The sequence below is a fragment of the Haliaeetus albicilla genome, chromosome 13, assembly GCF_947461875.1.
Source record: "Haliaeetus albicilla chromosome 13, bHalAlb1.1, whole genome shotgun sequence".
NCBI lineage: Eukaryota > Metazoa > Chordata > Aves > Accipitriformes > Accipitridae > Haliaeetus > Haliaeetus albicilla.
Genome location: NC_091495.1, coordinates 41077527 through 41104632, shown reverse-complemented (window position 1 = coordinate 41104632; position 27106 = coordinate 41077527). Strand labels below are relative to the sequence as shown.

Here is a 27106-nt window from a genome sequence, read left to right as displayed (position 1 = left end):
GTTAAAGGTCTAACATTTTCTGTAGAAACGTAAGCACAGTTGTTACTGAGACTAAAAAAGCCAACATACTACTCTTCAGGTATAAGGCTGTCCTAATGCTTGTAACACATGCAGTGTTTTGGTGTTATTCAAGTGCTAAATTTGGAGGAAAAAGATAGCTGTTTAGGCTCTCAAGAAGACATGGATGAGATTAAATCTCTATTCAACTTTCTAGATATGAAGTAATACGTTTTCATAAAACAGAAGCGAGCTGTGAAACATGCTGTCATGAGACTCTTCTGAGGACAAGAATTTAAGGTCAGAAAAGAAACTGATACAATTAGCAATAACAATAATTCGGGGAAAATATTGGACAATCATGTAAAAACGGCACTTATGGGCAATTTTTCATTAGATTAATAACTCAGTTGAGACTGGACCTTCAGAGCAAATGTTCCTCAAAGGGGTCTAAAATCAAAGTCAAGTATACATTACTACTTGGCTTTGTCCTTATGAGAACACAGAGTTGTCTTTTTACAATAGTCAAAACACTAAGCTCTTGAAGGAACAGACACCTTTCTAAACACAAGCAAAAATCTTGTCCTACCTGCCTGATTTCTCATAATTTCAGAAGAAACTAAGTGGAAAGGTCACCATATGTCCATGCTCACCTTTGCAAAGTGAAGACAACGCTGAATTCATTTGGGCTGGGAACTATGGCAGAACTGAGCACACTCTGGTTTAAAACAAAGTCTGTGGCACATATGCAGAGTTCTGAACTCCACAAGATTGCGAGTCCTTTTGTGTCATCCCTTTATTTAGAATCTAGTCCAACACTCATTAGGTTCCAAGCCAAATTTAGACTTCACCAAACCCAGATAGTGGGTTCTCCTCTACTGTTATTAAATTGGATCATGACCCAAACCAGCAGTAATACCTTATCTGGACTTTCATACAAACTGACCGATATAGACATCGTGATACCTACAGATTCTATGACACTCAACAGAGGTACACCTAGCTTTATAGGCATATAAAGAGCTAACAGATATCATGCCAGTAAAACTGTATTCCAAAATTATACTGCACGGTTCTTAGGTTTTGTACAATCACTAAAACCTGTGGACTTACACCGTAAATGACTTCCCTTCAAAGGCTGTTTTAACACATCCTATCCCATTCTCCTTAAAATTAAATGGCATCTGTGTTGGAGTTCATTAGTTTGCGGTCCAGCTATAATGTAGTGATGTGAATATATTTTGAAGTAAAATGACAAAATCACAACTGGTCCAGATTACCTTATTTTATTTTCAATTTTGCTGTAGCAGGCTGTTAGAGTACTAAGTCAATATATACACTTTACAATGATGGGAGCCTTCTGCAATACACAGGAGGTAGAAATGTAAACTTAGCCCTCCAATCCAGCCATTAGTCTTTTTAATGATTCTGAACCACAAAAAATGCTAAGATAGCATCTCATTCTGCCTGTGCTTGAGGCATAGATGCTCAGCAGACTCCTGATTTCTTTGGCCTTTCATTAAGCTGAAGTCTGGATGGGTGTAAGAGCTAAAAGAAAAGGATTACAGGGGTTTATTCAGTGCTGTCAGAGAAAGAAAATCCCTGTCTCACTGCCAGACGCATTAAACTACTGATCTCACAATTGCATAAAATTATCACTGGCATTAAATCTATGCTAATTCAACCCAGAGCAAGGAAAGATGATTTAACCCAGAACCCTTTTCCAATGTCATTCAAAAGCCCTAATTAGAAAAGTGTTCCTGTTCTTACCTCACGTTCAATTATTATAGGTATTATTTAAAATGTATTATTCATATTCGTTAAACAGAATGAGAATAACGAGGGGACACTTACTATACAGTTGAGGAACGCTGTTTAGACATACATGGTCACAGTTTTCTTACGGAAACGTTAAACTCGGGTTACATAGGTTCTTCCTTAGCATTATTAATGTAAACAGCACAAAAGCATTTTCTAAAATGAACACTAACAGCTACGTATATAATTTCAACTGACTGAAGAGCAAAATCTTTTTCTTCTTTCCTTTGTACTCCTCCCTCCTAAACTTTCAGGAAATGAGAACTTCCACTAAGGAAAAAATTTTCCTCAGGGTGTACACCATTTGGCTGTAGAATGTATCATGACATCATCAGACTAAGACAAAGAACTTCACAGAAACACACAAATACATATAATATCTGAATTGTGCTCAAAATGTAACTGTACCTTAAAAGCGTAACAGCACTACTAGAACTTCCGCAGCATTTTTCATGTATAGGTCTCAAAACCTTTTCACAGAATGATAATCTGTATCATTTACCCGATTTTATAAAAGAAACCACCAAGGCTCAGAAGGATGAAATAATGTGCCCACAAGACATCTAGAACAGTGGCAGAACAAAAGACAGACTCTGCTACATGTCCTATTCCTTGCAGCTACTGTGATCAGACACAGCGCAGAAGGGAGCAGCAAACAAAACTATATTTTTTTAGACAAAAGGACAGGAACTCAAATACTTTGGAGCTCAGAGTAATGTTGAATTAATGGTGAGCAGAACAGACTTTCCCATCAGGGACGTTTTTTTTCAACAACTGTTTCTGCAGAGGCCTACTGTCGGCCTTTACATTCCTCTTTAATGCGCTTGGCACACATTCCTGTTAAGACAGACTCTCTGGCTAGACAGATCACTAGTCTGATCTAATGTGGCAATTTCTATGTTCTTAGGGGAAAAAATAAGAAGCAGTGCAATAACACACTCCAGGGAAAAATCTAGAAAAACCTAAAAATTAAAATAAAAACATAAAAATTGCAATAAATTCATTTTCCCCTCCTGTGTTGCAATATGATTTTATGTGCAGCATTAAAACTACAACATGAGTTATCCTTTCAAGCCTTACTTGAAAGTGACTATGACTAGAGGCAGGCAACTGAAATACACCAATCCTGGTGGATGAACCGAGTTTATATCCATTCTAATTACATTCATAATACACTCATTTGAACTACCGTAGGTATTATTTAGATGTATGCTATACATTCTGTCTAAAATAAATTGAAATAAAAATATAATGCATAGCTGAAAAATATACTCTGTACAAAGTACTGTATCTCACTGACAAGTACTTAAAAAAAAGGCTAAAAGTAATAAAAATTACTGCTAGAAAAATCGAAGTGTTCCATTCCTAGATTTTATGGGGGCAATAAAAAATGAAAAAGCAGCTCTAGTTAAGCTAGACTGATGAAGTGATATACTGCCAGAAAGGCATTCAAGGTTGTGTTGAAACAGATTTAAAATTGATATATATCAAATACAATAATTCTGGTGCATATTAAATAGAGTCTAGATAGAATGCTAGTGCAGACTTTCACCAGATGATTGTAAATTAAATAAAAAAATAAAGTCTGAGCCGGACAAAATTTGCCACCCGAAAGAACTTGGATGAAGCTGTTAATAGCGGTTCTAACCCATTAAAAATGGTGCATTTGAGCAATACTCAAAACTCTACTTGCAGGAGTTTCAGGAACAACCTACAACTTCTGCCATTTAAACTCTTTAATTTCTTAAATTGTAACAAAGAAATGTTTCTAAACGACGTGCAGAAGCACGCAGAACAGTTTTGCCTTTTGTCAGACCAACTGACAAAAGGCAGTCCTGTGTTACAAATTATTTCCAAGGCTGCATTCTACAGGCACAGAGAAACACACCCTTTTTCCCAGGCAGTGGTGAGCTTAGATGCCTCTCAGTGACAAACACGAAATGGATGACTTTATCTCCTTTATCCGCATCTGTGACTCAGCAGCAGGTAAAGCAGTAGGCCAGTTAAGAAGGTTAGCACTTGGAAAGTTAGACTTAAGTGTGTTAGATTTCATTTTCATGGTAGAGCCAGTGGAAGCTGAAAGCTAATATGTACGTTGTGTTCATACAACACAAGTGAAAAACAATGCTAGACCATTAGCATTCTGGCCACATTCTGTATGGGTTCAGGTTATGACACCTCATTTATTCTCTTAATCAAGATGCTTTAACATAAGTTCACTGGGAAGAATGAACTGATCTTTTCAACACTACCCAATATTCATCTTCCTCCTGTGGGAATTAGATAAACTAAAGAACAGACTTCAGAAAAATTCCCAACATGGCTGTCCAAAATAATCATTAAACAGGTTTGAATTAGAGAGTGTTCCGACACACACATTTGCTTTGCAGTTAGTCATTCCGAAATTCATCCTCAGCAAAGGACCAGCAAAACAGCTACACGCTACTCTGGTAATAAAGGACCTAGATTTTTATAAAACAAATAGTATTTGGAAGCAAACAGGCTCTGTACTCTTCCTCCACAAAGGGAAGGATCTCGGTTTCATCTCATTTTCACGAGGATTTAGCTGCTTTGGTCAGGATTATGAAGAGCTGTCATCACTTGCGATACGAGAGGCCCCCAGAGTAAACACAGCAACACTAACACCATCCCACTTCTTTGTATAGGAGTCTTGCCTGTGGGTGTACTATGCATCACCAGCTTCGTTCCTACGCGTAGTACCTTGTCAATGTAGTAATTCTAATACATGAAAACTGGCATAGAGAAGTCAAGAACACAATACCACCGCCTCAGTGACTGAACAGGAACACCTTCCCCCAGCTAGTTCCATCTGGTGATGCCCACAGCAGTGTGGTTATCTAGACACATATTAGCACTATGAAATGGATGAACTGTTACCAACAGCTTTCCACCTGTATCCCAACCCAATAAGATGAGGTAGCCTGAAAAAACACGGTATCAAAAGGCACTAGAGAAAATAGCATTCTGTGCCTACAAAATTGCTCAATCCATCCATACCAAGGAACACAACTGATATGTTGACAGCAGAAACTGAAAAACACTGTCAAAGATAAAGCAGGCTAGTATCTGACGGTCTAAGCATGCTATATCAATTATCCTAAAGAAATTGTAACTACACTGTCAGCTTCTTACAGGACACTTGTATACGGCAACAAAGACAAAGCAGAAGTCTGCTTTTGAAATGTTCGCACCTATAAATGCTCACCAGCCTAAGACAGTCTGCAAAAACAAGTTGTTTTGTCAGTTCAAAATGGAAAGCATCAGTCCTCATGTACACTACGAAACACTGAATTATTAGCAACAAAATGTTACAAACTTGCCTGCTTGACTAGTGATCTTAAACAGACAACACCTTCCCCTCCTCCAGTTTTCCACTTAAAACCATATGAAAAATGTGTATGCGCTTCATGTGTGTATAATTACAGTACGCTCCAGCCAGTCTGGTATTTAGCTAGTCTTACAGATACACAGCTGCTTCTGACCTCTGCATCAAGCCTCCCTTGAGGTAGTTCAGACCCAATACTTCTGGTCTGATTGCTTATAGGCATGGAAAATGGACTCTTCCCTCCCTTACTGCAGAAGCCTTTTACATTTTTGAAGACTTAAATAAGCTACCCTCAATTCCCCATGCCAAACCAGCCAGGCTTCTTTTCCTCCAATAAGATACTGTTTTACAATACAAATATTTACCATGGATACATAAGAGGTAGCATGAGATTGAGCTGTCACAAGGAGAGGCAGTCTACTAGTTGTTTTAAGAACATGGTAAATCACAGCGCCAAAAATGCCTACAATAGACTTATATAGGAGTGTTATAAAGGTACTCTTTTTTCCTTTTTTCTTCTTCAGTGTTACTGAATCTCTTGTGATTCCATTGCCATGTGACTTAATATATTATTAAAGCCCAAGCTGCAGAGTTCTTTGAATAGGAGGTAGAAAAGAAGATGCTTTCAGTCCCCATAACTGCAAAAAAAGGATTTGAATCACAAACCTCCAAAGACCATAAGGCAGATAATTTCCATGATTTTTAATGTAGCCTTGCAAATATTTGAGCCATGCAAAGAAATTACCAAACAGCAATTTAAAAATAAATAGAAGACAGTATGGGATTTAAAAAGAGATTGGGCAAATTCCTAAAGGACAGATTCACTCACAGCATCAACTGCGAGGTAATAAAACCCACAATTGTCTAGATGCCACCTTCACCTCCAGAAGTTTCTGAACCGCTATTTCACAGAAGCTGGGGAGAAGTTTCAGGAAAAGGATCACTCACTATTATGTATTTGTCCTAGGCTCATATTATTTTTCCTTACCATCAGATATTAGACGGTGTCAGAAGTGGGACTGCTGACAAAGGTAGACCTTTATTAATGATCTCATCTGATCCGTCATGTTCTTAAATTGGTAGATGCAAGGTACAGTACAGTAGTTAGATTTTTATTTTAGATCAGAAATTGCACAGAAAAATCCATTAATTGGGGAGGAATGAGTTGGGACCATTGTTTCTCTAATATTGCTCTTCTTGCCCAGGAACATTTTTTTTAAATACAAAAAAAATACAAAGAAAACCTTGCTCGGCTAAGGGAAAGTGCTTAAGTGGAAGGTTCATATTATTAGGAAAAAACTTCTACAAATCAGTAACGTACATACATTTTCCCATTGAAAAGAAAATTCTTACTAAGATAGTTTGTTATATTTGCCAGGCAATAATAAAGAAAACCAGATCCAGAAAATTTACCCAGAGAAAAGTATCTTGTGCAAATGCTATAAGCCACCATTTGTTCAAGTGTTTTGGCATTATCAGATAGTTAGGTATAACTTTGCTGTATGCTGTAAACTAAATGTACAACTGCAGTGTGCTACACTCAAAAAGCAAGTATCGTAACAAAAAAATTAGACAAAGCATAAGAGACAAAAGTGAACTGCATGCCTCTGGTCACGTAGTTACTCAGTGACAGGATCAGACATAAATCCTGGATTCCAAACAAGTTCATAGTGACTACCTACAATGAAACATTAGCATGGCAATTGTCAGAAAAAGCACCGGCAAAAACATCATCAGTACACAAATGTCCCTGTACAGGTTTCTGGCCTAGACACTGCTTGTTAAATTTATGACTTTCTTTAAGATCATAGATGAAGGCGGGTTTATCTCTAGGTATAAAATAAATATCACAATAAGGAAGATCCAGATAGAAAATACAAAGGCTTGAAAATCACAATGGAATAAAGCACTGCGCGGATAAGAAATCAGTCTCTTAAAGTAAACCAAAGGGATTAAATCAAACTCTGAAAGAAGACAAGTAAATGATAAATGACACAGGACTGTAACTAAACTAAATCTTTGGTGTCTAAATGAAATATAGAGGGCTGAGGAGATTATGCAAATTGAAATGAATCAGACTGCATCAAGACTTGCAGCTGACCTGAAGTGTGAGGGAACATGCTGCATTCTGAAGCCAGAGTAATTATACAACCTGGGATTTAATAGTTGACCAGAGGATAAAGGATGAAAATTGCATTTGGCCTCGAGTTCTCCAAGAACAACGGTGTAAGTAAAGGGGGAAGGGGGCACCCATCATCCATAGCTGTCATGCAGGGTTTTGGGAGGAGGGGCAGAAAAAAGAAGAAAAAAGCTGTACAAAACATGTATTATGGCCTGCTTGCTTAAATACAAACATACTCTTAATTCTTAGCAAGTCAGTTGAGATCTCAAAGCCATACAGAGTCAAAATCTACTAAGATTCCTCAGCGATGGTACTTTTGAAATACTATTGCAGTTGCTTTGCTCTGAAATTCAGTTGTGCCCTTAGTAGACAGTTGCATACTTTTTAAAAAATGGTCTTAAGACATCTAAGACATGCTCTGCATCGTTAGGTCTGATCACTACATTTTGAATTCAGATTCAAAATTTCTCAGAACAATTACAGAAGAGTTCAGATCTCAACTTCTGGTTTATTTCTCCTCTTTCAACCACTTGGATAAGTATGTACTAATAGTCACACAATAGAATAGCGTTAGTAACACAGAAGTTAAGAAATGAGTTAAATGATCCAAAATGATGCTGTGTTTATTTTATTCACTATTACTAGCAATTACAAATCATAATACAAGAGTCTTTTGACCTTTAGAATAACTGACGCAGTCTTTTGCAAGCTGAGCAAACCAGCCTCCCCAAGAACGCAGGGAAGGGAAGGACGAAAGTCAAGTGCTGTAATTAGCTGCATAATTATTTTCCAAAATAAAATGTGCAATCTTCACCTCTTTGGCACTGAATGGCGTCATTGGGGCTGCTATCATTAAGCTGCCATCGCTGCACTATCATTATGGGGCTGATAAGGAAAGACAAACACTTCGAGATCCACTAGAGGATGCACTGATTTCCCAACTTCCCTCAACTAATGTATTTATGTACTTATTTTTGTGGATGATGGGATTTTGAGGACAGGAAGGAAGGTCACTGACATTGGAACCAGCAGGGATAAGAAGCGTTTTTCTCAACAGGAATCGAGTCTGATGCTCTAATAATCATTAAACATTAAATCCTATCTTTTTTTCAGCCAATGACAAAACTCTCATCAACTTGAACGGGGTCAAGATTTTACTCCAAGCTTGCACTCACTTAGACACCACAGGAAAAAAGACAATACAACAACCAGAGCAGGAAACGGAAGAAGGGAATCCAAGTCTTAAAGAAACATTGCTTAAGTGAAACTCTTTCCTGAATCTACAGGAAACAACTCTACATCAAGAGGGTACGAGTTACCCAATACATCTGAAAAAATAAGCTGGATAATACTGTTTGCATAATGAAACAAGAATAACTGAAGTTGTTTAATTACTGTTGTCCCAGAAGTATGTCATTATGCAGTGTCTATCCACCTCTTTGGGTATTTCTGACCTTGGATGGCATCTGAACTAAGACTCAATAACACAGTATTTGCTATATAGTTGACATGCATTGAATTATATTTGCATTTGTGGGTTATTTTAATAGCTTTCCTTCATTCCCCGTTATTTTCTGGGATCCTAATTACAGACAATAAATAAGGTTTTCTTTTTGCTATTTTGTTTGTTTGTTTTAAGTCCGGAAAAACAGCTGCAGGCAGAAAGAGCAGGATCTCACCACGGTAGACTCTCTCATACAGAAAACACCCTGAAGAATTTCTCTCTCCCCCAAAACAACAACAAAGAAACAAGGAAATTCCCCACACTTGAACATTTGATGTAATTTCATACAGGGAATGCTAAATACTACAGACACAGATTATCTGTGTTTACAAAATACACGACAAAATGTTTAGCAGCCCACTGTGGTATAAACAGACAGGGACAAATGGAGTCAAACAGTTCCAAGTCACCACACGCATATAAAAATGAGAAGATCCCTAATTACTTTTGAAGGGCTGATTTAGTGTCACGACCTGTTGAGAGTAAGGAACAAGTGGATTTTTTTGCAGCCGCAATCTCTCAGTGCTACCAGACATAGAACTGAGACTAGAGGTTTATTTGCTGAGGAACTAAGTCACCAAACTAAATACTATGCTGCTATTATCTATTTACACCAAAACCAAGATTACTTTTTATATCATAGCAACAGAAGCTTTTTTCACCTGTACTATACAAAGCAAGCGTGGACTGCAGAATAAGCACTAAAATCTAATTCAGGAACCCTGGGCTTTCTTCAGATGTGTTTGGAATTGGGGGTGAAAAAAAAACTCCAGGGAAAAAAAAAAAAGGCCCTTTGTCATCCACAACATCGATCATACAAAATCATACCTCTCGGCCAGCCCAAGGCTTACCATGCTTCAGTTTCAGGTAGACCCAAATGAGATAAGTTACTGCAAATACTATTAATTCTTACATTTTATTAAAGTGTCCACAAGTAGCCTATTTTATTTTTTTTAAAGACCATTTCTCTGAGAAAGCATGAGAGGTTATTAAGTAGATGAAGGAAAACAAATTTACGTTTAGACAAGCCAGAGTGATGTAACTGGTGCTAATTGTATGCCAGTGTGTCTCAAACAGCAGCCAAAGCCATAGCAAACCTGAATTCTGCATTACGCATTCAGCATTACTTCCACATTAACAACAGGTCCAGACTAGGATGCTCCTCTCCTACGCTCAATCTCGGGTGCCAATGTGCAAGAGGCTGCAGTCTTTCTCCAGAACTATTGCTGCCACTGCCAAAATCATAGATTTCTTCTCCGAGATTCCTCTCATCATTGTCACCATGGCTTCCATTGCTGCTGCATTTTTACTCATTACAGCCCACATCCCCATTACACATTCTTTACATTTCATGGTACTTAGTGAAATAAGCATTGTTTTGTACTATTCTGTATCTAGTAATTATTTACAGAGCTGCAATTCTGATAGGATAATCAAGGATTACTTCCTACCTCAAAGCAGGGCCTCCATTTAAAAATTCCTCTTCAAGGAGAATCATAGCGAGAAAGCATTTCAGGTTGTTTGCTTCAACCAAGTCTCACAACTTGACCAAGACCAAGTACCCTGACAAGGAGCAAAGCCTTCAACAAGTAGTAAGACAGCAATATATCATTTCCTCTTAAGCACCTGGAAGTAGAAGGAAGATACTGAACTGAGCTTACTATGCTGGGCAACATGTCAAAGTATCTTAGGAATTTAATACATGGTTAGTTATTTATTATCTCTTAAGCACAGAATTTTTATCCTGAAAGGACCAGAAACACAACTACATTATTCAACAGCTGTACCAGAAAACATAAGACACAACCAAAAGACAATATATCTGATACAATGTATAAGGTAACTGGAAGACTGGACCAAAATGTCACTTGTTTGCATCTCAACCAGTAAGCTGCACATCAAGGCATTCGTTCTTTGAGTAGACCTGGGATCCTCAAGTGAAATCAATAGGAATCCTCCAGAGGCACAAGGAACAACGCTCACAGACCTGCTTGCAAGACCAGAGTTTTGTTTAGATTTTCTAAAACCCAAATCATTACACCAAGCAGATGGGTTTGATTCTTTGCTACCCCCCTGCAGAGAATGCAGCATCCACGTGACTTCAAACGTTACTGCTAATTATTCTTCTCACAGAACAGCAGGTACTATGCAAAGACTAAAGCCTAACACTAAAGTAAGAGCACTCCTGTCTCACCGGTTTGAAGTGCGAAATACCTACAGGAGAAGGACCACTGGGGGATGAGAGTTCTTGCAAGACCTAAAAACTTCAGGAAAGCAGTCAGTGAAATTTTTTCTTGAGGCCGTAAGGCAAAGAGAAACTCTGAGGACAGGCAACTGCCGAGGGACAGAACATAGTAAGAACATTCACAGGTTTTGAGAGGTTTGGTGGGGGTCTTTTTATGAAGGTAGAAAGATTTAATTATTCAGAACAAAAAAGAACTAAAGGAGCCTGTCAATTAAAGTGACTGATAAAAGTTTATGGTTGTTCTAAAATATTTAATAGACAATGCTGAATATTTTATGCAAGAAATACTTGTGCTTGCAACAGAGCCTTAAAATTAATACAAACATCTAACCTAAGCTTTCAAAATCCCATAGAGGTAGCTAAGTAAAGGGTTTCTCCTCCTCTATCGATGTTTCAAAATTAACACTAACAGGACCAAAACTAAGACCCACGTAACTAGACTTTCACGTCAGCACGTTTACCCATAGCTGTCCCAACAACACTGAGTACTAGCTGCTCATTAAAATCTGTTTCCAAATGTGGATTCATTGGCATTTCATATCTAGTCCTGACCACAATTTACTTCACTCCTAAAGGCCAGAAAGAGAGGCAAAGATTAACCCCAGGCTTCCGGTTCTGTGTTTTTAATTGAACTTAGGTTAGTAGGCACTTTTAAAAATAACCAGGCTTTTAAATAATTATTGCAGCACTGCATTTTTTTCCTAAGAGAATACAAAGCAAACAAAAAGCTGACACGCACATAAGTTTACAACTGGATCCAAACAGCCAGCAACATTCCCCTGTATTGCATTTTTTCAGTATTTTTCCAACTTTCCGTGCCATACTTCCAGTCTCTATTCATAAGTCCTGTCCAAGCTCAATCAACAACAATATTAATGCTGCTAATACTAATACTCAAAATCCTTGGGTAAATTTATACATCTATGGGAAAAGGAGCTTCCGGGACAGCTGATTAGGGAATAAATGACTTGAGTAGCAAGGCAAATATGCTAATTATTTTCATTTGGATGCTGCATCACTACCATTTTTGCATCATTATCAACCTGTTTTCTAGGCCAGTAATTAGGCTTCCAATGTCCACAACTGACTCATCCAAGCCAGGCTACAAGATGCAAACTCCCAAAACCAATTTTCAACACACCTGCAGTTTCAATTTTCAGCCCAAAGGATTCCCCACCACAGACTACTACACAGAACGCAGCTTCAACATTAGCTAAGGCTGTTCTTTCAAGACTCATACAGATTATTGCAGTTCTGCTCCTTCTAGCAGAACTCTGCAATATTTGATAAAAAAAGGAGCAACTAAAAAGTAAGCCAATTTCCAATATTAAAAAGAACAAAGATGATCTTTTGGGAAGATTTAACTCTTTTTTTTGGTTTCTTGTATAGCACACAATTGGGTAAAATTAGTAAATGTACTGGTTTGTACTTTGTATTCCTTCTAACTCTAAGGAAAAGACAAGCAGAATCAGTTGCAGTCATTACATGGCCCATTCAGTACCGTCTCAATTTTAGCCACAATATCCAGCCTTGCAATAATAAAATACATCTCTGTTAAGCTGAAGCAAGAAGATAAGTTGAAGTTGGCACTGAAGACTTGCTGTTCTTATCAACCCAAAACCTGAAAGCTAAATCTTGCCAACACCCACGAAAATGCAGACCCTTTCTAGTACACCATTTTCAAGTTTGAACTACTTCAGATACCCTTCACTATAATTAACAGGAGATCCATTCTTCAGACATCACGTAGCATTTCTGTGGCTGAGGACATGTTCACAAAAATCTCAAAATAGCATTAACATGCAAGAATTACTTTAAGTGTGCATAAGTAAACCTTGTAACTACAAAATCTGATATCTCATTCCTTCATAAAATAGAATAAGCTCTCTTAATTGAAGCCAAATAAAGTATTTCTCCTTGAGTATTGCAGACCACATCTGTTTTAAAAAAGCAATATGAAATGCCATCTAATTTCTAGACTCTGGAAGGCATAAACTCATTTGTTTTCTCCTGCATGAAGAGAGTCTTACCTTATCAAGTAGCATCATCCTACATCCTCTCTGGCTCAAAACCATCTTTCTTCTCCACATTGCAAAGATGAGCTGGCGGGGGGGGAGGGGGGGGAGAAAAAAAAAATTGGCAATTTTTTTTTTTTAAATTTTTTGGTAAGGTTTTTACTATTATCATCACATATCCCCAGTATAAACTGGAACGTTACCATAACTTAAGTTACTGTGCAACCATCTCTAATTTGTCCATTCCCTTTCTTTCCTGATTAGCCCTGGTATCTCCTTATGAAAGATCAGAACAGGGTTTTTGTTCCTCTTCTAAGTATTCTACCTCAGTATTCTACCCTGAACTTTCCCCATGGGCTTCATGCTAGTTTTTACTCTATTACTAACATGAAGTGTTAGGTATTGCTTTGCCTTCTGTTCCAGAAAACAACTTCTACTAAGTATTTGAGCCATCCCTGGCAGCCATCAGGACTCAGGACACATTTTAAAATGAAAATAAACTTCCCCACAATCACACAACTATAAAGTCTTTAACATAAAAAGCACGTAACTTTATGGCAAGAGCCATAAGAAACTAGTAACGCTGACCAGGATTTTCACAGTTACACAAACAGAAACATTTAACAGAAGGACAAGAGAAGTCGAAGGTAGGCAATAAATAGCAGCAGGACAGAGAAGAGCTACTATTGTTTTGCTGCAGAGGGCCTCTGTGAAAAAAAGCCACTTTCATTACCTTTCACAGTGCTGATATTTACTGTTTTCAGACAAGCCCATGATGAACCAGGCTGACCCCGCTTCTCATTAAACGACAGTGCAATACTCATCATGCTTTGCTCAAACTGAGCTCTGGCTGAGCTCTTGGTTGGTATAAGGCTAACTAACCCCAAAGGGAAGGATAAAATCAGGCAGCGAGGCTAACAAACTCCAAAGGGAAGGATAAAATCAAGGCAGCAAGGCCTTCAGCCTTTCCTCCAAGCAGCCATTTTGTCCAGCACTTCTAAAAAACAAATTCCTCTCCTGTCCGGAGAAAGATTCCACTCGACACCTTTCCCAACCCAAATCTCCACGCTCAAAGAGGGTTCTCCTCTCTCTTTGTGGCACCTTTTTCAGGAACACAGAGACGGATAACTACGTTAGAAGATGACACACGGCCGTTGGAGGCGTTAGGAAACACGCTCACCCGTCAGGGTTTGAATTCGAACCGCCTTCACCCGCCGCAGCTGCGCCGCTCTGGTACCAGCCTGGCTTTATTTTCCTCCTGCGGGCTCAACCTGCAGATGTCGAGAGGTGGAATAAAGTATATTCTTCAGCCCGAACGTGCGGGCTGAAGGCGGTGGAGGGAAGAGGACTCCTGGGCGCTCACACGAGCCCCTGTCCTGGCAGTCCCCGGCAATTATAAAATCCCCTTGCAGCCTCTGGCAGGTGAAGTAAATCAGAGCAGGCTGTGCTGCTCTAAAAATTTACAGTTACCCAGTCAGCCCCAGAAAGAAAAACGTGAACTAGCTTTCTGTTTCGCAATACCTTTTCAAACGCAGGCAAGACTTCGAGCTTTTGCTTAAAGGCACTTACCACGGAGTTATCATTTTAATAAAATTTAACCTAGAGGAGCTTGAAAATCACCCAAATACAGACTGATCCATTTGCAGGATCATATTTGAGACATCTTGCTAATCAAATCTGAGCAGCTTGAGATCTATATAAACTCCTGGAATAAACTTAAATATAGTGAGTTATTAGCAGGAAATGAATACCGTTAAGCAGATCAAGGTGAATCTATTGCTGTCATTAGTGAAAAACAAATTATTATATGCGCCTTTCTTTCTCTCGCTCTCCCTAGAGAAGTAGTCATGTCTACAGGGCACAAGTATAACAGCAGCATTTACGTTAATATACTTAACTGGGGCTGGAAAATAAATCTCTTTTATTTATAAACAGAACCCCCCATCCCGGGGCAGGGAACTTGCTATACTTGACAATATGATTAGGCAAGTACAGTTCTCCTGGCTTGGAAAGAGAGACTTCCAATGTCCTTTCACACCAAACACATCTGAAGGAGCAAAAAGCAATCTGTAAGTTCTGGAATACGATATTCCTAGTGAAGAGTAATACGTCCTGTTATATAAGATGATTGCATTTGGAAGTGGACTGCTTCATCAGGAGGATTGTGGGAATCATATCTAAAAGGTTTGGGAACCATGACTGAGTAGATGAAGCTCTGGAAGAAGAATGCCTAAACATGGGTTTGATATCTCTTCAAGCATGTTATCTCTGTAATCCTGGGGGAGTTTTGCAGGAAACCTCCCTGGGTTTTGTATGAAATGCAGCTACCCACCTTTGTGAGGTGTTTTAAACAGACAGGCTCCAGGTAGCTTTCTCAAGCAGTCAAAGTAAGTGAAAAACACCTTCCTCAACCAGGGCAGAAATACTAAATAAATTTCAACATTGGCTGAAGTAATGTTCTGTATTTAGCATTACAGCTTAAGAATCACGATGTGTATAGAGTACGTGAGAGAGCAAATTGCATGAAGAAAAGCACTCACGAAGAGCAAACCACGTAAGACCTGTCAGCGTAAGAGCTGCAGTCACTTAGACGGCATCGACAGCACCAGTTTGTTCCTGCGCTGGAGCAGCTTCCTCGCTGCAGTAGTCCCGTGTCAAGACTAGTCTTCTCCGTACTGCTGTCTCACCAACACCGTTGGATGCGCTGCCTGGGTTGGGTGTGTAAAGCCTTATTAGGGAGACCCGGCAGAAGGAAAAAGTAGGAAGCAGTCTGACAGCACATGGATCATATTAGACAAAGAGCAGCTATCTGACAAATATTTTGGAGAGGATGAGGATTACATCCTGTTATTATGAAAGGATACAGAGGAGTTTTCTCCAGATGTCAGGTGGGCTGTTGAAATGATGAGAGCTGTCAGGGCACTGTGTTATAAATGATGTTGTGGCATCACGAGATTGTCTACATCACACAATGCCTTCATAAGCTAAAAGAAAGAACCAGGGCTAATTAGCTCAAGTGAACTATTAACAGCTATCCTCTTTCTGGCACTCAAGCTAGCACCCTCGCATACACAGAACTCTGCTGTGAAGGCATACACGCTCATTCATCACTACCCCACGTATCTCTGGAGCCTTGAATAAAGGTCTTATTATTAAAATTCCAGTGCTTGATCTTGACTGAAAGGCCAGGCAGACAATTACAGTATTTACTGTTGCAGTCTTCTGTCAAAGTGAAACAAAGGTGATTGATAATCACAAGGTACTTGTGCTAAGTCAGATTCCAGTACTCCTCTTGCATTAAATTTTACCTTAAATTCAAAAATATAATTCCTTCTCCTGATCCTGTCATTTGCTATGGAAACATTACTTCTCTGCACTCATTTTGCCCTGTCCTTCATTAACTTCTTCCCTCCACTCCTTTCCCCCTCCCTTACCCATTTAAATTAAAAATCTTGAGAATAGATCTTACGCACTGGCAAGACATTAACACAACTTCATCCCGTTCTCAAAATCTGCTGAAGTGCTTCCTCTATAACAAGTAATATTTCTCTTTTTCTGCAAATTTGTCTTTAAAAGTACATCACTTAAAAAGAAGATAGAGTTGTTTTCTTTAGCATTTTTAAAGCATCTATGCAACAATCCTGCTCACCTCAGTAAAATAAAAATGCATAATTGCCAGCCTTAAAGCCATAATTTGCATTAATATTGTGAAGTAAAACTCTTATGCATGCAGTGCCATAATGGTAGCCTCAGCAGTTGTGTCTCCTTCTAGGTGGGCAGGGAAAAATATTGCTGAACACATGCATCATTGCTGACCATCCCCGAACAGAACTTCTCTGATTAGATTTGGGAACTGGCGAGGAATTGACTTTATCTATGAACTCCATTTCCTGGATAATGTTATTAATTTATTCATTAAAATGTTATCAAATTATTGAAAAGAAATCTCCGTCCTGAGTGTTAGATAACAGCAGCTCTGCTTCCCATCTCAACGGTACATTCACTTTAACAGGACTTTTAACTAGCAATATTGTTTAGTGATTTTATTATTACCATTATTCAATTCAGCCAAGCTTTTTTTTTTCTCCTCTCCCTCTTTGCACTCTGTTTACACTTTTTAATGAGGTTTTAATCTTCTCTGACATGTTTATTCAGGTTATTTGTTTTACAAACGTAAAGGGCCTTAAGTATAACTGAGGAAATCAATGCTTTTTTCAACCTGGGTCCAAATCTCCTTCTAATTCTCCTTTTCAAATATTCCTCAGCCTGGGCGGGGGGGGGGCGGCGGAGCACACAGGGTTTTGGAGAATGTATGCAAGAAGGTTAGAGTTTTTTAGATTAATTCAACTAAAACTCAAATTCTTACGGAAGAGCCATGAATTCTACTACAAATCCCCGTAAGAATAATTGCTTGCAAAATTAACTTGAGCCTTCAGAGATTCACAGATAAACTTACAAAGCATTTTTAAATAAAAATGCATTAAGTAGCATGGCAAACCTTAAGCTGGCATCGGTCACAGGAAATCAGCCTTCCCTTAAAATCAAGTAATGTGTGTTCTTTTCCATTATGCTCCTACAAGTGTTTGCATATCTTGTTTGGGTTTGGTTTTAAAGGGATCAACATGTTGGGTGTATGTTGGAAGGACAGCCTGAAAAATCCAACTGCAAAGGCAACAAGTGTGAGCGGCTGGATTTTATGTGAAATAACCTAGTATCAGCTGTGGATTACTAGCTCCCAAAAATGTAGCTCTTTGGCTGAAGTTTCTCATACAGGAAAAAAATCCCACATCCATGTAAAGCCATCAGAACACTGAAAACGAGGCAGACATACTTAAGGTTTGAGCAACTGATGTTTCAAGTGAATTCTATTCTTATAAAGTCTAACAGGCTGAAAAAGTCAATTGTCTGGAGGACTGTCCACAGTATTTGCTGAATCAACTCCCCTAGGACGAGTTCTTGCTTCTGTCCTTATTCTGTGAGCACTTTCCACCCTACTGAAACAGGGAAGGACCCAGCAAATTCCTTCCATCAGGGCTGAGAAAATACTGCGATGTGGTTAACTACGTTCAGCTCAAACATCCAAAGACAACGCCTACTACCCTGTTACCTGGATTAAAAAGCCTTAGAGCCTTACTGAAACATTTTGAAGGCTGGAAGGGCCATCATTACTGCGTTTCACTAGCATTATAAGGTTAAATTCACTTATTATGTTACATTCCTTGCTCCAGACCTGCTGTATAGTACCTCTATGCAGAGAGGGTGCTGAAAGTTAAGAATTTAAGTACCTTACTTACACTGACATCTATGAAGGATTTCTGTCCTGTAATACTTGTCATGCTGAATATACACAGTACTACCTTATATGTAAGATAGCTAATAAGATGTTTCTCATTTAATTTTCTGAGCAGCAGAAGTATTTAAAGAACATTAATGTAGTCAGACTTAATTTACTCTTTTTTTTTTTTTTTTTTCCCCCAGGACTTGCAATCATTTTTCACCACCCTCACGCTAGTTAGCTATTATTTTGTAAATGAATTACTTCATTTAATTTAGTTTCAGATTTAATTGTTCCTTATTGGAAATGTCAGCTTTCACAGTTCATTAATAAGGGCACTGGTGGAAAGAAAGCAAGGAAAGAAGTGGGGATAGGGAGAAATAAACTTATCTTGCAAGTAATGAAGAGCTTTAGTTAATGTTATGTCCACATATTTAAGTCTCTCTTGAACCTTGGTCTCTGGATTGACATTACTAGGGATATTTGCTGGAATTCAACAGACTGGCTTCTCTGACAGATGCTGCCTGCCAACAAAGATATACAATATAATCCTTGAACTGTTAAGGCTCTCCTCCCAAGTTAGTTGGCAGAAAAATTCTGAGGTGGCAATCAGCCATCTTCCTGCAACAGTGGCTTAAATATTCAGATCCAAAGATGGTTCTTCCAAAGAGGGCTGAACACTATTCTGAAAAATCTGTCTGAACATGCAAAACCGGGATTTCCTGGGTGAAATGCATTTTGGAATACCTTTGGACAATCGTGGAGTATTTGTAGTTCTGGTCAAGGAACAGAATCCCACTGCATTAGACAATCCAAAGATGTCGCCTGGAGAGCTGATTCCCTGGACCAGTGGCTACACACTTCTGAGTGGTAACCACCTTCTTTAATAAATAAACACTACCTTTAATCACTACTGTACCTCAGTTACCCTCATGAAAATATGAAAAATAACTACTCCATGTTTTTCCACATGTAGCAATAACAAATCCCTTAACCCAAGGCATTAAATATTACTGTGCTGAATGAATTCCTGTAGGTAGTCCAACATTATCTTTCGGAGGTTTTTTTAATATATTTACTCGATGTGCATGTGAAAAAAAAATAACGAAAACATATTATTTCTTTCTTTGCCAAGTAGAATAAAATGATTAATTGCTTTGACCGTTCCGTCTTTAGTGGTGACATTAGAGTGTTTTCTAAGTTTTGTAGGGCCAAAGCGTTGGGTTTTTTTAAAGCAGTGGAACACTTGTGATAATGAAAAACATAGACGTAATAATGTCATATCCATCCACTAATTGGAATACATTATAAGTTTTAAGTTTGATCAAAATTTGTCACTCCCAACCACTAGTTAGAAGTAGATTACTGGCAAAGGAAAAAAAAAAAAAAAAACCAACCAACAATAGTCCACAAATTCTTTATCACATAATCAGGACTAGTAGTTAAAACTGATACATAAATCCAGCAATGAAACCCTGCATTAACATATTACTAAGCGAATGTATCTTGCAATCCGTCCTGTATTTTGGATATTTTCTGTGTAAAATGCCTTCTAAGCTCATTTAGATCAATTAGCATTTCTGAAACACCTTCTATGAAATGGCTTTGACTTTGTGTTATTGGTCTGCCTTATGCTGCTTACACATGTTTAAATGAAAGGTTCCCCACAGCTTTTTAGGAAAGGAAAAAAAAAACCAATTTCATTTTTTAAACAAGTAAATAGTGCACAGAGAATTGCGTTAAGAAAAAAAGATAAAATTAGAAATAAGCTTTTGTATATTTATGCAGAGCTTCCAAAAAGACAACAGCTGAAAGAAAACAGAGCTTCTGTATGGGGAATTTATTACACATCAAGAGGCAAAATTGTCTCCATTTACCATGTATGGGAAGAAAAGAAAGATATGCTGCGCTGCCTATAGTAGAAGATATTAAGAGCTTGACTGAAATCATGGAAGAAATCTCCACTGTCCATGAGGAGTGTTGGATCAGGCCCTACAAATAAGAGCTGCACAGTTCCATCCATCCCTAGTTTTGCTACAGACGTGCCCTCCAGTTGAACAAAACATTAGGCATACCCTCTGCATTCAACAAATCACTTAAGCAAATGCTTCATTTTAAGCAGATGAGAAGTCCCTTTTAAGAGAAAAGATTTTATATTTGAGGACACAGTTGAGTTGGACCACTAGATTTGATCTCCGTAATGGGACCTGATTTCCAGATGCTTAATTACTTACTGCTTCAATTTACTTTGAATAGAAAAAAAAACCACTAAGAAACAGAATAGACCCAGGAGGTTATTACCTCAATTTCCCCAAGTATACAGCAGTGGACTAATTTTACATATTAGGGGTATTGATAGGTTTAAACTAGTATTTCAAAACCACATTCAGATTTTAAGATAACTACAATAGAAATGCAAAATATTTCTATAACAAACACTCAACTGTACAAACTATAATAATCTTCATTTTTTTCCTTCCCAAACAGCAAAGGCAAATATAATACACGTACTTATCAAGGTGAAATTACCCCATCTTGGAGAGACTATGAATGGAAAATTCTAACATGGTATTTTCTTGGATGAAAGCTCCCATACAAGTGTAAATTATTATCATTAAAATAATGAATTCTTTGCCTGGTTTAAGCTTTGCTGCTCACTCTTGAATTGAAAAGTGCTCTCTGCTCAATGAAACTCGGGGGTGTAATGTAAATATTCCACAGCATTTAGTTTTCAACTAAATTCTACAGACACATGATCAGGAGACAAAACCCCATTAAAAAAGGCTTGTGAGTAAGCACCCAGAATAGTTGTCTTTCAATTATAATTCCTGGATAATGTGGAGGTTGGTCATTATTACCAAGTGTTTAAATACTAGCTATCAGTTCAGATCTGGGTCAGGCAGAAAGTTAAGAAGAAGAGAGCTCCTAGATGTCCTGTATCAGACACATTAGTTTCGGGTGATTTCCCAGTTGACATACCGATATATAAAAAAAGGCACCAGAGCATCTCGCCAATTTAGGCAACTCTTGTCATTCTCAGCAAAGGCACCCAGAATTAAAGCAAGCACTGAGCCGTAACTGACCTCTCAACACCAAAACTGCTCCCTCAGATGTCCAAGGTCGAGACACGTTGTCCAGCACCACATTCACATGCACGCTTGACCCTTGCCAGTATCATAAATGCTGAAGGAACATATAAGAGAACAGTGTAAATTAATTTTCACAGGCTGCCTCTAGCCAAAGCAGAAGGAAAAGTTTTTAACCTGACTTTTCAATAGGAAGAACCGTCCAAGAATCAAGTTGTTTCTGGCTAATTCAGAACTTTCATCCTAACCATTATGTTTCAAGATTATATTCTAAGACACGGGAAAGGACAATCAACATACTGCAAACTGTTTTGTGACGTAGAAAATTCTAAAGTAACCTCCTTGGCCATTTTGTTTTGGGGAGAAATAAAATTTCAAAATCTCAGTTTGAAAATTCCTTCTATTTTCCAGCTCCATTTCTAGATTTTCAGTTCACTCGTCAGTGACTGTACAGCACAAAGTACCTTGTGCCTAGTCTTTGGAGTCTGTGCAGATAATGAGCACTTACTAACTTGAGTTAGATTTGGGAGTAATACGTTTGAAATAAGGCCTAGACTACCTTAAGCTGGACATACAGTATTCAAAATTAAAGGCAGCCTTTGATAATCTCTAAATTCACTTTTAGAGTTATTATTTACGAAAAAGAGATTATAGGACTAGTTTATCAATGATAAACAGATTTTATTAGCACAGTGGCAGCATCAGTAGTAGTCCATCTAGAAAAGTTATGAGATGTGAGTACAATCCACGGTTCGAAGCAATGTCTTCACTGATTCAATCCCTTAATTACAGCAATCAATTGACATTAATATGACAATTCCATGACCTACTTTGTAAAAGAGGTCAGACAAAATGATTGAATGGTCTCTTCTAGTCTTCAAACCTATAAATAACAATTTATTAAGGTAGCTAATAAGTATGTATTAGCTAGATTGAGCACAGAAGCCAAGCAGTCTGAATCAAGTTGCACAAGGACTTGAAGTTCAGTCTTCCACTGCCACAGAAGTGCCAGGATCAACATGCTGTTTAGGGGATGAACGTTGGTCAAGCCTCTGTGTGTTTGTCTCTGCCCTCCCACACCCTCCAGTTTTACAAGAAGTTTGAAAATCTTCTTCATGTGCAAACTTTTAGCAATCTCAAAGTCATTCCTAGGATGGAAAATCCATAGCCTGTTCACTGTTGTATTAATCCTTTCAAACCTTTTTATAAATGAAATCTAAATTTAGATTTTATTATGAGGATTTGGGAAAGTTCTTCTGGCATTTAGAACAATTTCTTTGTACCTCTTGCATATCACGTTTACCAAGTTAATTAATTTACAAAATGCTGTTTAATGAGGGACTTTTCCCCCAGTCATTTATTTCTTTTGGTGGCTTATATGCCATCAATCACGCCCTATGTGCAATGTAATGCTTTCAGGTATTGTAGCAAGTTGTGCCAACCTTGCTAAGAAATGTTCCCTTGTTTACCGTTATGGAGGATTGTATTTCTGTTCACTAATGTTCTCTAACTGTTTTAACTTGATTGCTTTGTATGCTGAAAACAATAAAAAAGTTAATTAAAAATAAACATAGAAAAGCAAGAGAAGTTAGACCCCCGTACCATCAACATAAAATTGTAAACTGAAAGCTTCAATGAAACAGAAGCAGCTAAAGCTATTTTTGATCCTATTTTGATGCTATACAAGCATCTCCCACAAACAAGAGGTGCACTGTACTTAAGCACCTAAATATTTTTGTTGACTAAAGGAACTGCATAAAGAAGGAGATATGAAACTATTCAAAAGGTAGTGACCATTATTTCTAGTGTTTGTCTTGAGCAGTATTTGTAGTTGTAGTAATTGCAGAAGATAATGTGCTAGACTGGCAGTAGTCATCTCCTTGACTCCAGCCAACTGTTGTGTACTTTCAACAAAGATATTGCTAACCGAGGACTTTCTATTTCTACCATGATGCAACTGGAAAACACCTGTGTGTACATTCACCTGAATATGTGCAAGTTTTCTGCCCTATCATTTCACCAGGCAGGTTTGCTAACTTTTCATCATTTGTCTAAGACTTCTCAGGCACAGTAGAAGTCATTCCACTCTGTCCAGCTCTAGTGCATGCACAGCTCGTTCTTCCACTTGGGATTAGAATATACAAAGCTCACCTCACATCTAGGAAAAAAATGCACTGCATACATACCCCGTTTTCTGCCATGTTCAGAGCCGCGTACTTCCTAAGCCCGGGATAAACGTTGTGCTGGGTAATCCTCCTGGGACTTCTGAGCTGAAAAGTTTGGACTCTGCAGCATGCTGGAGAAAGCCTGGGGACAGAGCAAGAAGGACAATGTCAGCTAGATGGTCTTGGGAAGAAGAGGAGTTGCAGGTTTATATGGGTTTCCAACCTCCCCCCTTCCCCAAAGTAATTCTAACAAGAAACCCGACTACAGGCAGAAAGCACGCTTGGAGCCCACCTGCTTACCACACTGTGCTTTCCCAGCCACCCGACTTAGTTGCACTTATTCGTGCAGCAGCAGCTTTTCTGCCATTTGGAAAAAGAAAAAATCCTGACTCAATGTTCCTGTATTCTGGAAACTTAGTAAGAGAATATCCCCTGGCATCCAAAAAATGGCAGGCAGAACTAATATGAAAGCCAAGTAAAGAAATAGGACAGGTGAAAGTCATTCCAGGAAGTCTAAAATGTGTTTTCCAATGATTAGGAAAAAAAAAAAAATTGATTGCTAGCCTGCAGATGTTCCGGAGCAATTCAGAAGAGCAAGTCTTTTGTGGGTACTATTTAAACTGCAGTATCTGGCATTGAGCAAGTTAGGTGCCTCCATCCACAATCACAGTTATTTTGCTTTCTAAATGTTGACCAGATGGTCAGTTTTTGCGTGGCAGCAGTGTGTGTGTGTCTGAGGGGGCGGGAGGGTAAGGGGGGAGGATTGCAATTATGAGAATGTGTGAAACTCCACCGCTACCACTGCAATAAAATGACTGGAGTAACATCAAATTTAGATTCTATGCACATATATTTCATATGCATACAACATCATAACTGCCTGGAAGGAAAAGTCAGTTATTTTCTTTTTCTAAATCCTTTTTCCTTATCGGCTATAAAATGTTACAATAAAGAAAAAAAAAAAATCTCAGGGGTGAACTGAAGTCCCAGAAGGTGCTTGTCAAGGAGAAAAATAATTGTTAGCCAGAGCTGATTAAACAGCAATATTTTCACAGAGACTGAAATGATGGCTGAGAAATCATCCAGGAGATGTTAGCCGCAGTATTCTTAACTTGTCATGAATGGCTAATTTGCTCCGAAATACATTCTAAAGAAGTTGATGCCACATCTTCCTCCCAGCCATACTAATTGTTTATTAGCATACAAAAGAACCAATGACCTTTCAAATCGCATGCTTATTGTCCCTTGTAGGCAGAAGAAATGAGCCTTGGCAGAGCAAACATTGCTTGGTTCCTTCTTATTTTTAGGAAAGTAACCTTTTAAGCAATGAACTCTTCATCAATAGTATTTCACAGTCTATATTTAATAATCATGGAACTAAGCAGGAATGTCTTATTTTGCTACTTCATCTAGGATTCAAAATTCAACAAAAAAGAATTAAGGCTATTTTAAGAGTTAAGTGATAGATGTACAAATGGAAGTATTTCAGGGATTTAAAAACATACTAAAAATGTTTTGAGGTGTTTCGTATCAAGCACCAGAACCATACATTTATGTGTAAGCTTTTTGAAGGGTGCGCAGAACTTGAACACAATTTTTTTCAGGCTATTACATTACTCCTCCGCTCAGCATTGTAACTGATTGAGGAGCTTAACACTCATTTTCAAAAGCCATTTAACAGTCTAGGACACTTATCTTCATTGCCTTTCAATATGGATTAGGTTCTTAAGTCTCGGAGCCACAGAATAGTTGTGGTTTGGAAGTGACCTCTGGAAATCGTCCAGTCCAAACCCCTGCTCGAAGCAGGATGAGCTAGAGCAGGCTGCCCATGACCATGTCCAGTGAGGTTTTGAGTATCTCCAAGGTCGGAGACTCCGCAGCCTCTCCGGGAAATACGTTGCAGTGTTTAGCCACTCTCACAATAAAGAGGTTTTTCTTATGTTTAAATGGAATTTCCTGTATTTCAATTTTTACACAGTACCTCTTGTCCTGTGACTGGATACCACTCAGAAGAGTCTGTCTCCATCGTTTTTACTCCCTCCCATCAGATAACATGCTGATAAGAGCCCCCTAAGCTTTCTCTTCTAAAGGCTAAGGAATCCCACCTGCCTTCCGAGAGCTAGTCCTACTCACTTCCCAAAGCAGAAGACACCAAAATCCCAAACCAAATTTTTGAAAGAAGTTTAGCTGGCCACGGGCATCGTACATTGTGGGAACAGAGAAACCCACTGAGAAGTTGATTCCATCCAAATTATGCTAGAAATACGGTGAAGTTCAGTGTAGGTGCACTAACGATGGACAAGCCTCATTTTTGGGGTGAACCAACACCATGCAGGATATAATTTTCATACTACCTTGAAATCTCAGACCCTTTCCTACCAAACCATTCATTTGCTCCACCAAATCAATCTGAACTAATATGGTTAACCAGCACAGAAGAAACTTATTTAAAACATGTGTAAATGTCTTGTTTGCTCAGCTTTAGGTTACTTCTTCACAGCACCAGCAGAGCTGCTACAGCATCAGCCAGTACCAGTAGGGCCCATCTATGTTAACATCTGCATACAAACACACTCCTTTCCTCCCATCTGTTTTTACTTTAAATAAGCCTTCACAATATATGATATTCTTAAGGCTAGAAGCAACTCCTTCCTAAGTCCCGAATAGTCTTAAGGCCAATCTTGCTGTCTGTTCATTACCATCCTGGTGAAAACAGTATTAGCAAATTCTGGTAACTAGATAGCAGGATACATAACACACACACACACACCCCCGTTAAGGAATATTAATGCAATAGTCTGAAACACGTGGCAGCCTTGAGACCAAGGAACATGAAAACCAAAGTACTTCAATTAACCTACATAGTACTGAAATCTAAAAGAACCAACTTGTAAGACCGGAATTGTCCAGAAAATTTCTCCAGGGTCCCAGATGAGATGCTTTATATCCTAAAAAAAAAAAATAATAATAATAATAAAAAATATATATAAATATAAATAAAATAAAATAAATATTGGGCTCCAATCAGCATGTTTGGCTTACCAAACATCTCTGAAAAGTCCAAAAGTACAGACCTCTGAAAGACCCTGTATCTCCCACCCTGGCCATAAGCATGACAGGACCAAACTTTACACAGAAACTATTTAATGCATCTATTAGCTAAGTGAACGTAATGAAAATGATGATGTGACTTTATTTCATTTATTCCATAACAAGACTATATTGAGGCTTGGTTAAAGGTATCCACAAGAGAGACAATTTTCAAGACCTAGTAGAGACCAGGCAATCTGTTAGATGTGAGAGTTTTAGTCCATTAAGTTGCTGAGCCAATTCATGATAATGTTATTTAGTGTAAATTTCCATTTGGATGAATAGTAAAGAGCTTGATCTATAACATTTGTAATTGAATTAGCAACCTCTTTGTTTCCCTATTCTCTTTATGGCCAGGCCATGTATGCATTTTGTGAGCATTCTGAATTACAGCAGTCAAGCCATTAGTTGGGAAAAGTGCCACATAATGCCCTTCTGGAAGT

The 27106-nt window shown here is 38.3% G+C and overlaps 1 protein-coding gene across 1 annotated transcript in view; it reads right to left on the bottom strand.

Annotated features, from left to right (window-relative positions):
- LRRTM4 (leucine rich repeat transmembrane neuronal 4) overlaps window positions 1–27106 on the bottom strand; it is a 576595-nt gene that overhangs the window by 317401 nt on the left and 232088 nt on the right. The window contains exons 5-8 of the mRNA XM_069801084.1: window positions 23595–23715; window positions 21406–21505; window positions 13063–13134; window positions 10239–10413 (exon numbers count right to left, since the gene is read on the bottom strand). The gene's annotated coding sequence lies outside the window, so the exon portion shown is untranslated. The remainder of the gene's footprint in view (window positions 1–10238; window positions 10414–13062; window positions 13135–21405; window positions 21506–23594; window positions 23716–27106) is intronic.